The sequence below is a fragment of the Pseudophryne corroboree genome, chromosome 8 (genome assembly GCF_028390025.1).
Source record: "Pseudophryne corroboree isolate aPseCor3 chromosome 8, aPseCor3.hap2, whole genome shotgun sequence".
Lineage (NCBI taxonomy): Eukaryota > Metazoa > Chordata > Amphibia > Anura > Myobatrachidae > Pseudophryne > Pseudophryne corroboree.
In genome coordinates this window covers 426,282,524-426,299,118 of record NC_086451.1, presented here as the reverse complement: position 1 = coordinate 426,299,118, position 16,595 = coordinate 426,282,524, and positions in this window count along the sequence as shown.

The following is a 16,595-nucleotide window of genomic DNA, read 5'->3' as shown; positions in this document are numbered from 1 at the left end:
AGAAGAGAGAGGGGAGAAGAGCGGTGCCGCCGGCGGAGGGGGTCTGGATCAGGAACGGGGATGGTAAGTATTCTTTTTATTTATTTATTTTCTTACAGCGTCGTGACCACGCCCCCAATTGAAGCCACGCCCCCATATTTTGCCCGGGGCGCCACAACTTTTAGAATCGGCCCTGCTTGAGATGTAGCTTTCATGCCTCCTTACAAGGGATACACACATGGGTTTCTTGGAGTCTGTTATCCATTACATAGCAGCCCCTGCACTACGCAATCAGGGCTGCTGAACATGGGCCCTCATTCCGAGTTGTTCGCTCGTTATTTTTCATCGCATCGCAGTGAAATTTCGCTTAGTGCGCATGCGCAATATTCGCACTGCGACTGCGCCAAGTAACTTTGCTATGAAGATAGGATTTTTACTCACGGCTTTTTCTTCGCTCCGGCGATCGTAGTGTGATTGACAGGAAATGGGTGTTACTGGGCGGAAACACGGCGTTTTAGGGGCGTGTGGATGAAAACGCTACCGTTTCCGGAAAAAACGCAGGAGTGGCCGGAGAAACGGGGGAGTGTCTGAGCGAACGCTGGGTGTGTTTGTGACGTCAAACCAGGAACGACAAGCACTGAACTGATCGCACAGGCAGAGTAAGTGTGGAGCTACTCTAAAACTGCTAAGTAGTTTGTGATCGCAATATTGCGAATACATCGGTCGCAATTTTAGGATGCTAAGATACACTCCCAGTAGGCGTAGGCTTAGCGTGTGTAACTCTGCTAAATTCGCCTTGCGACCGATCAACTCGGAATGAGGGCCATGGTCTGTTCTAAACCACAACATGCAGTTACTATTTCATTCAAAGTACTTTTTCTGCTGCTTGCTGTTAAACTACATATTTTTATTGGATAGGGAGAAAAAAAAGCGAGTTCCCTTCTGCTAACTGCAACCTAGCACAGCTCTGAAATGTATCCTTCAGTGGTGCTATTTATAAAAAGAAATAAACCTTTAAACAATGTCTATTAAGCCACCTACAGATGGAGCCATGCCATGCTTATCTAGGCTTCTCTGCTGCAAATAGGTGCACCATTCATCTACTGTTCTCAGCTGCAATACAATACAGAGAGAACAATACATCAGGGGATTAAGTCATTACAGCAGGTGATTAAATCCAACTGCCATTGCTCAGTTAATCCTATTAAAGTCAAAGATGAGGAGGGTTCTGTATGTAGGCTACATAATCAATATTAATTATTGAGTCTATTGAAACAGATGCATCACGATGCAGCCTATGAGCTAACCAACCCGTTCTCACTACCATGATTTGGGGATGAAAAGAATTATTCATTTAATTTAATATTATTATTATTATTATTATTATTATTATTATTATTATTATTAGAGATGTGCACCGGAAATTTTTCGGGTTTTGTGTTTTGGTTTTGGATTCGGTTCCACGGCCGTGTTTTGGATTCGGACGCGTTTTGCCAAAACCTCCCTGAATTTTTTTGGGCGGATTCGGGTGTGTTTTGGATTCAGGTGTTTTTTTTTTTTTTCAAAAACCCTCAAAAACAGCTTAAATCATAGAATTTGGGGGTCATTTTGATCCCATGGTATTATTAACCTCAATAACCATAATTTCCACTCATTTCCAGTGTATTCTGAACACCTCACACCTCACAATATTATTTTTAGTCCTAAAATTTGCAACAAGGTCGCTGGATGACTAAGCTAAGCGACCCAAGTGGGCGGCACAAACACCTGGCCCATCTAGGAGTGGCACTGCAGTGTCAGACAGCATGGCACTTAAAAAAATTAGCCCCAAACATCAGATGATGCAGTGATAAATAAAAAAAATAAAAGAGGTGCAAGATGGAATTGTCTCCGACCCACCCTTATGTTGTATAAACAGGACATGCACACTTTAACAAACCCATCATTTCAGCCGCAGGGACTGGCAATTGCTGGTGAATGTCTCCACGGAGGAATTGATTATAATTAATTTTGATGAACATCATCTTCTCCACATTTTCCCGGCTGCACTAAACAGCAATTTAGGTAAAATAAAGCCAGTTTGTGCAAGTGCCTCCAAATTGCCTCTTTTTCCTGCCAGTATATGTACCACTTGGATGCGGTCACTCATATAATCCTCCACCATTCTTTCAATGGTGACAGAATCATATGCAGTGACAGTGGACGACATGTCAGTAATCGTTGGCAGGTCCTTCAGTCCGGACCAGATGTCAGCACTCGCTCCAGACTTCCCTGCATCACCACCAGTGGGTGGGCTCGGAATTGTTAGCCTTTTCCTCGCAGCCCCAGTTGCGGGAGAATGTGAAGAAGGAGCTGTTGATGGGTCACACTCCGCTTGACTTGACAAGTGTCTCACCAGCAGGTCTTTGAACATGTGCAAACTTGTGTCTGCCGGAAAGAGAGATCCAACGTAGGCTTTAGACCTAGGATCGAGCACAGTGGCCAAAATGTAGTGCTCTGATTTCAACAGATTGACCACCCGTGAATCCTGGTTAAGCGAATAAAGGGCTCCATCCACAAGTCCCACATGCCTAGCGGAATCGCTCCATTTTAGCTCCTCCTTCAATCTCTCCAGCTGCTTCTGCAAAAGCCTGATGAGGGAAATGACCTGACTCAGGCTGGCAGTGTCTGAACTGACTTTACGTGTGGCAAGTTCAAAGGGTTGCAGAACCTTGCACAATGTTGAAATCATTCTCCACTGCGCTTGAAGCAGGTGCATTCCCCCTCCTTTGCCTATATCGTAGGCAGATGTATAGGCTTGAATGGCCTTTTGCTGCTCCTTCATCCTCTGAAGCATATAGAGGGTTGAATTCCACCTCATTACCACCTCTTGCTTCAGATGATGGCGGGGCAGGTTCAGGAGTGTTTGCTGGTGCTCCAGTCTTCGACACGCGGTGGCTGAATACCGAAAGTGGCCCGCAAATCTTCAGGACACCGACAGCATCTCTTGCATGCCCCTGTCGTTTTTAAAAAAAATTCTGCACCACCAAATTCAATGCATGTGCAAAACATGGGATGTGCTGGAATTTGACCACATGTAATGCACGCACAATATTGGTGGCGTTGTCCGATGTCACAAATCCCCAGGAGAGTTCAATTGGGGTAAGCCATTCTGCGATGATGTTCCTCCGTTTCTGTAGGAGGTTGTCAGCAGTGTGCCTCTTATGGAAAGCAGGGATACAAAGCGTAGCCTGCCTATGAACGAGATGGCGTTTGCGAGATGCTGCTACTGGTGCCGCCGCTACTGTTCTTGCTGCGGGAGGCAATACATCTACCCAGTGGGCTGTCACAGTCATGTAGTCCTGAGTCTGCCCTGTTCCACTTGTCCACATGTCCGTGGTTAAGTTGACATTTGGTACAACTGCATTTTTAATGACACTGTTGAATCTTATTCTGACTTCTGTGTACATTCTCGGTATCGCCTGCCTAGAGAAGTGGAACCTAGATGGTATTTGGTACCGGGGACACACTACCTCAAGAAATTCACATGTTTAACACCAACACAGCTGCCAAGGCTGAGTTATCAGCTTTCCTCGCAAAGGACTGTTGGACAGTCAATTGCTTACTGGAAGTAGTACAAGTGGTCTTCCGACTTCTCCTCTGGGATGACAATTGACTCCCAGCAGCAACAACAGCAGTGCCAGCAGCAGTAGGCATTACATTCAAGGATCCATCGGAGGAATACCAGTTAGGGGAGGACTCATCAGACTTGCCAGTGATATGGGCTGCAGGACTATTGTCGTTCCTGTCTAAGGAGGAAATTGACACTGAGGGAGTTGGTGGTGTGGTTTGCAGGAGCTTGGGCACAAGAGGAAGGGATTTAGTGGTCAGTGGACTGCTTCCACTGTCACCCTAAATTTTTGAACTTGTCAATGACTTCTGATGAATGCGCTCCAGGTAACGTACAAGGGAGAAGGTTCCTAGGTGGTTAACGTTCTTACCCCTACTTATTACAGCTTGACAAAGGCAACACACGGGTTGACACCTGTTGTCCGCATTTCTATTAAAATATCTCCACACCGAAGAGGTGATTTTTTTTGTATTTTGACCAGGCATGTCAATGGCCATATTCCTCCCATGGACAACAGGTGTCTCCCCGGGTGCCTGACTTAAACAAACCACCTCACCATCAGAATCCTCCTTGTCAATTTCCTCCTCAGCACCAGCAACACCCATATCCTCATCCTGGTGTACTTCAACAGTGACATCCTCAATTTGACTATTAGGAACTGGACTGTGGGTGCTCCTTCCAGCACTTGCAGGGGGGGATGCAAATGGTGAAAGGCGCAACCTCTTCCCGTCCAGTGTTGGGAACGTCAGGCATCGCAACCGACATTCTCCTTGGGGATTTGTGATTTAGAAGAACGCACAGTTCTTTGCTGTGCTTTTGCCAGCTTAAGTCTTTTCATTTTTCTAGCGAGAGGATGAGTGCTTCCATCCTCATGGGAAGCTGAACCACTAGCCATGAACATAGGCCAGGGCCTCAGCCGTTCCTTGACACTCCGTGTCGTAATTGGCATATTGGCAAGTTTACGCTTCTCCTCAGATGCTTTTAATTTAGATTTTTGGGTCATTTTACTGAACTTTTTTGGGGGGAATTTTACATGCTCTCTACTATGACATTGGGCATCGGCCTTGGCAGACGACGTTGATGGCATTTCATCGTCTCAGCCATAACTAGTGGCAGCAACGTCAGCACGAGGTGGAAGTGCATCTTTATCTTTCACGTTTATCTGGCACTGTGGGGCAACGTGTATCTGGCACTGTGGGGCAATGTGTAGGCAACGTGTATCTGGCACTGTGGGGCAACGTGCATCTGGCACTGTGGGGGTCATATGTGTATCTGCCCCTCCCCCATATGTGTATCATGCCCACATTTTCATTGGCCACACCCCATATGGAATTTGACCACACCCGTTTTTTGGTTCACGCACACAGTACCTGTAAGACATTTTTTCTGCTTGCACCACTGACTGCTGGTCACCAAAATGTTGCACTGTCCTACTATATACTGCTCACAATAATGCAGCACAGAGATAGTATACTTGACACAGAGCTGCAAGATACAGCAATGGCCTACTGTACTGTACTATATATGTATACTACTTGTCACCAAAATGCTGCACTGTCCTACTATATACTGCTCAAAATAATGCAGCACATAGATAGTATACTTAACACAGAGCTGCAAGATACAGCAATGGCCTACTGTACTGTATATGTATACTGCTGGTCACCAAAATGCTGCACTGTCCTACTATATACTGCTCACAATAATGCAGCACAGAGATAGTATACTTGACACAGAGCTGCAAGATACAGCAATGGCCTACTGTACTGAACTACTATAATTATATATTGGTGGTCCCCAGTCCCCACAATGCAGCACACTGAGCACAGATATTTACAGCACACTGAGCACAGATATGGACCGTTTTCAGGCAGAGAACGTAGATATTTTCAGCACACTGAGCACAGGTTATTTGCAGCACACTGAGCACAGATATTTGCAGCACACTGAGCACAGATTACAGAGCTTTTCAGGGAGAGAACGCAGCCACGTCCTCTCCGTTCAATCTCCAATGCACGAGTGAAAATGGCGGCGACATGCAGCTCTTTATATAGAATACGACTCTCGCGAGAATCCGACAACGGGATGATGACGTTCGGGCACATTCGGGTTAACTGAGCAAGGCAGGAAGATCCGAGGCTGCCTCAGAACAGTGTAAAATAGGTGAAGTTCGTGAGGGTTTGGATCTCGGAGAACCGAACCCGCTCATCTCGAATTATTATTATTACTTATTATTATTTTTGTAAGTTCTGTACTAAACTTAAGCAAACCCATCAAATACATTATTTATACTCTCTCTCTCTCTCTCTATATATATATATATATATATATATATATATATAATATTTATATATGTAATTGATTTAGTTAAATAAGTTAAAAATGTGGGTGGAGCCCGCTGTAAAACGGTTACTTGAAATAAGGACTCGTAAGGTAGGCATCCGGTAAAACACAATGTCCTTTCTGGCATCAGAAACTGAATATAGCATACACAGGCTTAGAACTGGTCACACAGGTACATAACTTAAAATGAACAAACGAAAGAAAATGTCTTAGCACTCCCCATGCTCAAAAGTCATTCTGCTGCAATGACCTGCAGCCACCATCCACCATGCTCTTCCTGGCACAGCCAACATCCACAGTCCCTGGCACGATAAAACTGCCGCCTACTCGCTGGCACCTAACAGGCATCAGTGTAATCTGCAGTGGGTGTATGGGAGTTTTAAATAGCTCTCCTGCTTCTGACTTCCTGCTGGCTCTGGGTAAGCTGGAAAACACGGACTTCTATGTTTCCCCTTGGAGCTGTGCAATCCATAGTTCCAAATTACTACTGCAGGTGCAGAATGGGCAGGTCTTGTTTTCCTGTCTCTTGAAGGGAGCTGATACCACAGAAATGTTGTCAGTTGTGGTGAGACACAAGCCCTTTCGCCACATCGCCCACATCCCCCTGACGACCGATTGTAATGATACGTTGTCTAAAACCTGACTGGGTAAATTACCTATGTAATGGTGAAATCCGCATCGCAATTGGTTCAGGGGTTGCAGAATTTATTGTAATCAGAAAAACAAATAAACAGATGTTCTAATTTATAAGTGGAACACATTTTGCAGCGATTAATTCTATGATTAAAATTATTACAAGAACAGCTCTTGTAAATAAAAAAAGTTATGTGACATATTAATATGCAAATATACCACCTATATATACCAACTATGTAAATGTTCAGTTACCTGCAGTAAGTGATGAGGAAAGTGCAATTTACCTCTTAATATAATGACTCAAACCAGAAAAAACAATATAGCATCACTGCACTCAGTAATAAAAACAACAAAATAATCTGATGCTTATCATGCAAAACAAGTAAGCTTATAAATATGGTAACTATAACGTTAATATATGATGCGAATCCAAGACATATTACTAACAAGACAATAAAAATATATTATAAAATATTATTGATAATCCTGCACAACATCATATATACTGTAGTAGTCGGTACTGAAATAAATAAATAATGCCCTAAGATATCAAGATGAAGGTAATGAAAATAACAAGATGTTAGTAAAAAAAACAACAAGATGTTAGTAATAAAACAATGTTAATCATGCACATTTGACTGTTAGTTGCAGTTGTGAGTAACCCACAACTGTAACATAGAAACAACTTGGATTTAGGGAAAACACTTCCCAAGATTTTCACAGTTCCAATAAAAGCAATTGTTTATGAATATAGCAGAATAAGGCAAAATACCGGAATGGTGTAATAGAAGTCCCATACTATGAATGACAGTGGGATCAGCCAAAGGGGGTCATTCAGATCTGATCACTGCTGTGCGTTTTTGCACAGCGGCTGATCGGGTACTAACTGCGTATGCGTATGCACCGCAATGCACACGCGGGTTGGACAGCGATCAGATCTGAATGACCACCAAAGTAAACTTCCTCGTTATCAATTTTCCCTAATTCCAAGTTGATTCTATATCACAATTGCGAGTTTCTCATAACTGCAACTAACAGTCAAATGGTTACCAAATATTATATATCCTGCTGGGCAGGGCGATCAATAATATTTTATAATATATTTTCAATGTCTTTATAGTTATATGTATTGTGGACCTTATTCAGCTAGGATCGCTATTGAGACTGAAATTGCTATTTTCTCAATACTGCTTCTGGTAAAATCACATGTGAAGAGCCGCCCAGAAAGAAAAAAGATACCCACTGATGCTGTCGCAAAATTGAGTATGCAGTTGCAGAACTGCGATGCAAACGCAGAAATCAAGCACCATCGACAGTTGCGGATGACCCAGGGCTACTCAGAATACTGAGAATGCAGTTGTACCGTGCGCCATGTTTTTAATCGCAGCATTCGCAGCTGACATCAGATGCACGCTCTAAAAACGGTCATGAATGCCTGCATTTCCACAACCACTCCCTGCAAACGCCATGCGTACGCCCACCGCCTCTTAATCAAACTGCAATTACATCCCGGAAAGATGCGCAATCATACGATAATTGCCCGATTTGCGATTTAGCAAAATTGCAATGGAAGCTGAATAAGGCCCAGTGTTTGCAACATATACTTAATTTATACTGTAGTTACCATATTTGTAAGCCTTCTTGCTTCTCATGATAAGCTCCAAATGTTTGTTTTTATTACCATTAAGAGAAGTGGTGCTCTCTGCTTTTTACATATTAACGCATGCACATATTTATCACATACATGCAGTACCTGGTTATTGCTGTGTAACCACCTCTTTTTAATAATTTTCCTCCTCCTATGCTGGGTTTGGTTCTAATTAAGGCTTTCTTCTACACCTATATTGTTAATAATATTATTTTTTATTATTATTATTATTTATTAACAGTTATTTATATAGCGCACACATATTCCGCAGCGCTTTACAGAGAATATTTGGCAATTGACATCAGCCCCTGCCCCAGTGAAGCTTACAATCTACATCTCCTACCACATGTACACGCACACATATTCATGCTAGGGTTAATTTTGTTGGGATCTAATTAACCTACCTGTATATTTTTGGATTGTGGGTGGAAACCGGAGAACTCGGAGGAAACCCATGCAAGTACGGGGAGAATATACAAACTCCACACAGTTAGTGCCACGGTGGGAATCAAACCCATAACCTCAGTGCTGTGAGGAAGTAATGCTAACCATTACACCATCTGTCAACTTAAGGTATAGCAAAAAGTAATCACATACTGTACTTAAACACCGTAAGTACAGTATGTGATTACTTTTTGCTATACACACACAGTGCAATAGTCAAAATCGTAAGAAAAGTTAGCACATGTCGCGCCGTGTGTATACAGCTTGTTATTCAAATGCATGCTCTCGCTGGGTCGGTATCGCAAGAAAAAATGTGCAGGCAGGTAAATTTTGACTAGAAAGTGTACAATCTAGTTTCTAGTATAGTCAAAATTGTACATAGCCAAAATTGCAACGTGTGTACAGTCAATATCGGTGGTTCTGGGCTCCGTGGGAGTTCAAGGGAAATCGCAAAGTTAAAATCAGCCTTTAGCCAGAATCTCACCTTGTGTAGGCCCCTTTAGACCGTTGTTCTCCTACAGTAAACCAAAATCTTCCATCATAGGGAGAAAGCAGAAATCTTTGAATACATTTGATATCATATGCTACTCACATGCTACTCACCTGCCATTAATCATTTGGAATCCTCGTACAAAATGCGGTTCCTGATAAATATCATAATATATATAGTTTCCTACCTGCTAATTAATCCCCCATAGCTTTTGCTAATGGTGACAAGAGTGCCTTAATTGGTACCTAATACATGTTTGCATATTACATGTACACACAATTAGAGATGAGCGGGTTCGGTTCCTCGGAATCCGAACCCGCCCGAACTTCAGCTTTTTTTACACGGATCCGAGCGACTCGGATCTTCCCGCCTTGCTCGGTTAACCCGAGCGCGCCCGAACGTCATGACGCTGTCGGATTCTCGCGAGGCTCGGATTCTATCGCGAGACTCGGATTCTATATAAGGAGCCGCGCGTCGCCGCCATTTTACACGTGCATTGAGATTGATAGTGAGAGGACGTGGCTGGCGTCCTCTCCGTTTAGAGAAGAAATAGATAGGAGAGTGAGAGTGAGACAGTGACACTTCATTTACTGGAGCTTAGGAGGAGTACTCAGACAGAGAGTGCAGAATTTTGCTGATAGTATTAGTTAGTTATACTAGTGACAGAGTGAGACAGTGACACTTCATTTACTTGAGCTTAGGAGGAGTACTCAGACAGAGAGTGCAGAATTTTGCTGATAGTATTAGTTAGTTATACTAGTGACTGACCAGTGACCACCAGTGCAGTTTTATATTATTTAATATAATCCGTTCTCTGCCTGAAAAAACGATACACAGTGACTCAGTCACATACCATATCTGTGCTCAGCCCAGTGTGCTGCTGCATCATCTATGTATAATATCTGATTGTGCTCACACAGCTTAATTGTGGGGGAGACTGGGGAGCAGTTAGGTTATAGCAGGAGCCAGGAGTACATATTAAAAAATTAAACAGTGCACACTTTTTTTCTGCAGGAGTGCCACTGCCAGTGTGACTGACCAGTGACCTGACCACCAGTATATAGTATACTATATTGTATTGTGAATGTCTGCCTGTAAAAGTTAAACACACGTCGTGTGACTTGTGTGGTGTTTTTTTATTCTATAAAATAAAAAACTCATTCTGCTGACAGACAGTGTCCAGCAGGTCCGTCATTATATAATATATACCTGTCCGGCTGCAGTAGTGATATATATATATTTTTTATATCATTATTTATCATCCAGTCGCAGCAGACACAGTACGGTAGTTCACGGCTGTAGCTACCTCTGTGTCGGCACTCGGCAGTCCATCCATAATTGTATACCACCTACCCGTGGTTTTTTTTTCTTTCTTCTTTATACATACTACATCTCATTATCATCCAGTCTATATTAGCAGCAGACACAGTACAGTACGGTAGTCCACGGCTGTAGCTACCTCTGTGTCGGCACTCGGCAGTCCATCCATAATTGTATACCACCTACCCGTGGTTTTTTTTTCTTTCTTCTTTATACATACTGCATCTCATTATCATCCAGTCTATATTAGCAGCAGACACAGTACAGTACGGTAGTCCACGGCTGTAGCTACCTCTGTGTCGGCACTCGGCAGTCCATCCATAATTGTATACCACCTACCCGTGGTTTTTTTTTCTTTCTTCTTTATACATACTACATCTCATTATCATCCAGTCTATATTAGCAGCAGACACAGTACAGTACGGTAGTCCACGGCTGTAGCTACCTCTGTGTCGGCACTCGGCAGTCCATCCATAATTGTATACCACCTACCCGTGGTTTTTTTTTTCTTTCTTCTTTATACATACTACATCTCATTATCATCCAGTCTATATTAGCAGCAGACACAGTACAGTACGGTAGTCCACGGCTGTAGCTACCTCTGTGTCTGCACTCGGCAGTCCGTCCATAATTGTATACCACCTACCCGTGGTTTTTTTTTTCTTTCTTCTTTATACATACTACATCTCATTATCAACCAGTCTATATTAGCAGCAGACACAGTACGGTAGTCCACGGCTGTAGCTACCTCTGTGTCGGCACTCGGCAGTCCATCCATAATTGTATACCACCTACCCGTGGTTTTTTTTCTTTCTTCTTTATACATACTACATCTCATTATCATCCAGTCTATATTAGCAGCAGACACAGTACAGTACAATAGTCCACGGCTGTAGCTACCTCTGTGTCGGCACTCGGCAGTCCATTCATAATTGTATACTAGTATCCATCCATCTCCATTGTTTACCTGAGGTGCCTTTTAGTTGTGCCTATTAAAATATGGAGAACAAAAATGTTGAGGTTCCAAAATTAGGGAAAGATCAAGATCCACTTCCACCTCGTGCTGAAGCTGCTGCCACTAGTCATGGCCGAGACGATGAAATGCCAGCAACGTCGTCTGCCAAGGCCGATGCCCAATGTCATAGTACAGAGCATGTCAAATCCAAAACACCAAATATCAGTAAAAAAAGGACTCCAAAACCTAAAATAAAATTGTCGGAGGAGAAGCGTAAACTTGCCAATATGCCATTTACCACACGGAGTGGCAAGGAACGGCTGAGGCCCTGGCCTATGTTCATGGCTAGTGGTTTAGCTTCACATGAGGATGGAGGCACTCAGCCTCTCGCTAGAAAAATGAAAAGACTCAAGCTGGCAAAAGCAGTAGCACCGCAAAGAACTGTGCGTTCTTCAAAATCCCAAATCCACAAGGAGAGTCCAATTGTGTCGGTTGCGATGCCTGACCTTCCCAACACTGGACGTGAAGAGCATGCGCCTTCCACCATTTGCACGCCCCCTGCAAGTGCTGGAAGGAGCACCCGCAGTCCAGTTCCTGATAGTCAGATTGAAGATGTCAGTGTTGAAGTACACCAGGATGAGGAGGATATGGGTGTTGCTGGCGCTGGGGAGGAAATTGACCAGGAGGATTCTGATGGTGAGGTGGTTTGTTTAAGTCAGGCACCCGTGGAGACACCTGTTGTCCGTGGGAGGAATATGGCCGTTGACATGCCTGGTGAAAATACCAAATAAATCAGCTCTTCGGTGTGGAAGTATTTCACCAGAAATGCGGACAACAGGTGTCAAGCCGTGTGTTCCCTTTGTCAAGCTGTAATAAGTAGGGGTAAGGACGTTAACCACCTCGGAACATCCTCCCTTATACGTCACCTGCAGCGCATTCATAATAAGTCAGTGACAAGTTCAAAAACTTTGGGTGACAGCGGAAGCAGTCCACTGACCAGTAAATCCCTTCCTCTTGTGACCAAGCTCACGCAAACCACCCCACCAACTCCCTCAGTGTCAATTTCCTCCTTCCCCAGGAATGCCAATAGTCCTGCAGGCCATGTCACTGGCAATTCTGACGAGTCCTCTCCTGCCTGGGATTCCTCCGATGCATCCTTGCGTGTAACGCCTACTGCTGCTGGCGCTGCTGTTGTTGCTGCTGGGAGTCGATGGTCATCCCAGAGGGGAAGTCGTAAGACCACTTTTACTACTTCCACCAAGCAATTGACTGTCCAACAGTCCTTTGCGAGGAAGATGAAATATCACAGCAGTCATCCTACAGCAAAGCGGATAACTGAGGCCTTGGCATCCTGGGTGGTGAGAAACGTGAATCCGGTATCCATCATTACTGCAGAGCCAACTAGAGACTTGTTGGAGGTACTGTGTCCCCGGTACCAAATACCATCTAGGTTCCATTTCTCTAGGCAGGCGATACCGAAAATGTACACAGACCTCAGAAAAAGAGTCACCAGTGTCCTAAAAAATGCAGCTGTACCCAATGTCCACTTAACCACGGACATGTGGACAAGTGGAGCAGGGCAGGGTCAGGACTATATGACTGTGACAGCCCACTGGGTAGATGTATGGACTCCCGCCGCAAGAACAGCAGCGGCGGCACCAGTAACAGCATCTCGCAAACGCCAACTCTTTCCTAGGCAGGCTACGCTTTGTATCACCGGTTTCCAGAATACGCACACAGCTGAAAACCTCTTACGGCAACTGAGGAAGATCATCGCGGAATGGCTTACCCCAATTGGACTCTCCTGTGGATTTGTGGCATCGGACAACGCCAGCAATATTGTGTGTGCATTAAATATGGGCAAATTCCAGCACGTCCCATGTTTTGCACATACCTTGAATTTGGTGGTGCAGAATTTTTTAAAAAACGACAGGGGCGTGCAAGAGATGCTGTCGGTGGCCAGAAGAATTGCGGGACACTTTCGGCGTACAGGCACCACGTACAGAAGACTGGAGCACCACCAAAAGCTACTGAACCTGCCCTGCCATCATCTGAAGCAAGAAGTGGTAACGAGGTGGAATTCAACCCTCTATATGCTTCAGAGGTTGGAGGAGCAGCAAAAGGCCATTCAAGCCTATACAATTGAGCACGATATAGGAGGTGGAATGCACCTGTCTCAAGCGCAGTGGAGAATGATTTCAACGTTGTGCAAGGTTCTGATGCCCTTTGAACTTGCCACACGTGAAGTCAGTTCAGACACTGCCAGCCTGAGTCAGGTCATTCCCCTCATCAGGCTTTTGCAGAAGAAGCTGGAGACATTGAAGGAGGAGCTAAAACGGAGCGATTCCGCTAGGCATGTGGGACTTGTGGATGGAGCCCTTAATTCGCTTAACAAGGATTCACGGGTGGTCAATCTGTTGAAATCAGAGCACTACATTTTGGCCACCGTGCTCGATCCTAGATTTAAAGCCTACCTTGGATCTCTCTTTCCGGCAGACACAAGTCTGCTGGGGTTGAAAGACCTGCTGGTGAGAAAATTGTCAAGTCAAGCGGAACGCGACCTGTCAACATCTCCTCCTTCACATTCTCCCGCAACTGGGGGTGCGAGGAAAAGGCTCAGAATTCCGAGCCCACCCGCTGGCGGTGATGCAGGGCAGTCTGGAGCGACTGCTGATGTTGACATCTGGTCCGGACTGAAGGACCTGACAACGATTACGGACATGTCGTCTACTGTCACTGCATATGATTCTCTCAACATTGAAAGAATGGTGGAGGATTATATGAGTGACCGCATCCAAGTAGGCACGTCACACAGTCCGTACTTATACTGGCAGGAAAAAGAGGCAATTTGGAGGCCCTTGCACAAACTGGCTTTATTCTACCTAAGTTGCCCTCCCACAAGTGTGTACTCCGAAAGAGTGTTTAGTGCCGCCGCTCACCTTGTCAGCAATCGGCGTACGAGGTTACATCCAGAAAATGTGGAGAAGATGATGTTCATTAAAATGAATTATAATCAATTCCTCCGCGGAGACATTGACCAGCAGCAATTGCCTCCACAAAGTACACAGGGTGCTGAGATGGTGGATTCCAGTGGGGACGAATTGATAATCTGTGAGGAGGGGGATGTACACGGTGATATATCGGAGGATGATGATGAGGTGGACATCTTGCCTCTGTAGAGCCAGTTTGTGCAAGGAGAGATTAATTGCTTCTTTTTTTGGGGGGGTCCAAACCAACCCGTCATATCAGTCACAGTCGTGTGGCAGACCCTGTCACTGAAATGATGGGTTGGTTAAAGTGTGCATGTCCTGTTTTGTTTATACAACATAAGGGTGGGTGGGAGGGCCCAAGGACAATTCCATCTTGCACCTCTTTTTTCTTTTATTTTTCTTTGCGTCATGTGCTGTTTGGGGAGGGTTTTTTGGAAGGGCCATCCTGCGTGACACTGCAGTGCCACTCCTAGATGGGCCCGGTGTTTGTGTCGGCCACTAGGGTCGCTTATCTTACTCACACAGTCAGCTACCTCATTGCGCCTCTTTTTTTCTTTGCGTCATGTGCTGTTTGGGGAGGGTTTTTTGGAAGGGCCATCCTGCGTGACACTGCAGTGCCACTCCTAGATGGGCCCGGTGTTTGTGTCGGCCACTAGGGTCGCTTATCTTACTCACACAGTCAGCTACCTCATTGCGCCTCTTTTTTTCTTTGCGTCATGTGCTGTTTGGGAAGGGTTTTTTGGAAGGGCCATCCTGCGTGACACTGCAGTGCCACTCCTAGATGGGCCCGGTGTTTGTGTCGGCCACTGGGGTCGCTTATCTTACTCACACAGTCAGCTACCTCATTGCGCCTCTTTTTTTCTTTGCGTCATGTGCTGTTTGGGGAGGGTTTTTTGGAAGGGACATCCTGCGTGACACTGCAGTGCCACTCCTAGATGGGCCCGGTGTTTGTGTCGGCCACTAGGGTCGCTAATCTTACTCACACAGCTACCTCATTGCGCCTCTTTTTTTCTTTGCGTCATGTGCTGTTTGGGGAGGGTTTTTTGGAAGGGACATCCTGCGTGACACTGCAGTGCCACTCCTAGATGGGCCCGGTGTTTGTGTCGGCCACTAGGGTCGCTTATCTTACTCACACAGCGACCTCGGTGCAAATTTTAGGACTAAAAATAATATTGTGAGGTGTGAGGTATTCAGAATAGACTGAAAATGAGTGGAAATTATGGTTTTTGAGGTTAATAATACTTTGGGATCAAAATGACCCCCAAATTCTATGATTTAAGCTGTTTTTTAGGTTTTTTTGAAAAAAACACCCGAATCCAAAACACACCCGAATCCGACAAAAAAAATTCGGTGAGGTTTTGCCAAAACGCGGTCGAACCCAAAACACGGCCGCGGAACCGAACCCAAAACCAAAACACAAAACCCGAAAAATTTCAGGCGCTCATCTCTACACACAATCCATTACACCCATGGGATCATTAGACATTAATCATGTTATATAATAAACAAACTTTAATCAGGTTCAATCTGTATGTTTTTAAGCGAAATGTTTCACAAAAACTGATTAAAATTTTCATTGATTTGGCAATAGATACTGGATTGAAGATTGTAGATCTTTCGTAAATCATACTTTTGTTGATTCTTTAACATATCAAAACACAATGAAAATGGAAGAGTGAATTGTAACAGAGTAGATCAAATGTATTATATAAAGTGCGGGTGTTTTCTCTACAGTGGGCCCATTTAACTTAGGGGGAGATGTACTAAGCCCTGGAGAGTGATAAAATGGAGAGAGTTAAAGTGGAGAGAGGTAAATAGATATATTTACTAAGCCTTGCATGGAGGTAAAGTGGGCAGAGATAAAGTACTAGCCAATCAGGTCCTAACGGCCATGTTTCAGGCTGTGTTTGAAAAATGACAGTTAGGAGCTGATAGTTGGTAGTTTATCTCTCTCTCAGCCTTATCTCTCTCCAAGGCATAGAAAAATTTTCCCGTAGTTCGGTGGTTCTCAAACTGGGTGCTGTGGCACCTTGGGGTTCTTCAGGACACTTGCAGGGGTTCCTTGGATTGGTGTGCCAAATTATGTATGGTCAATGTAATAGGCAAAACAAGTGCTGGTGGCTGCCAATCATAAAATATGTGGACAAACAGAAGCTGATCTTGCCCTTTACCACATAACT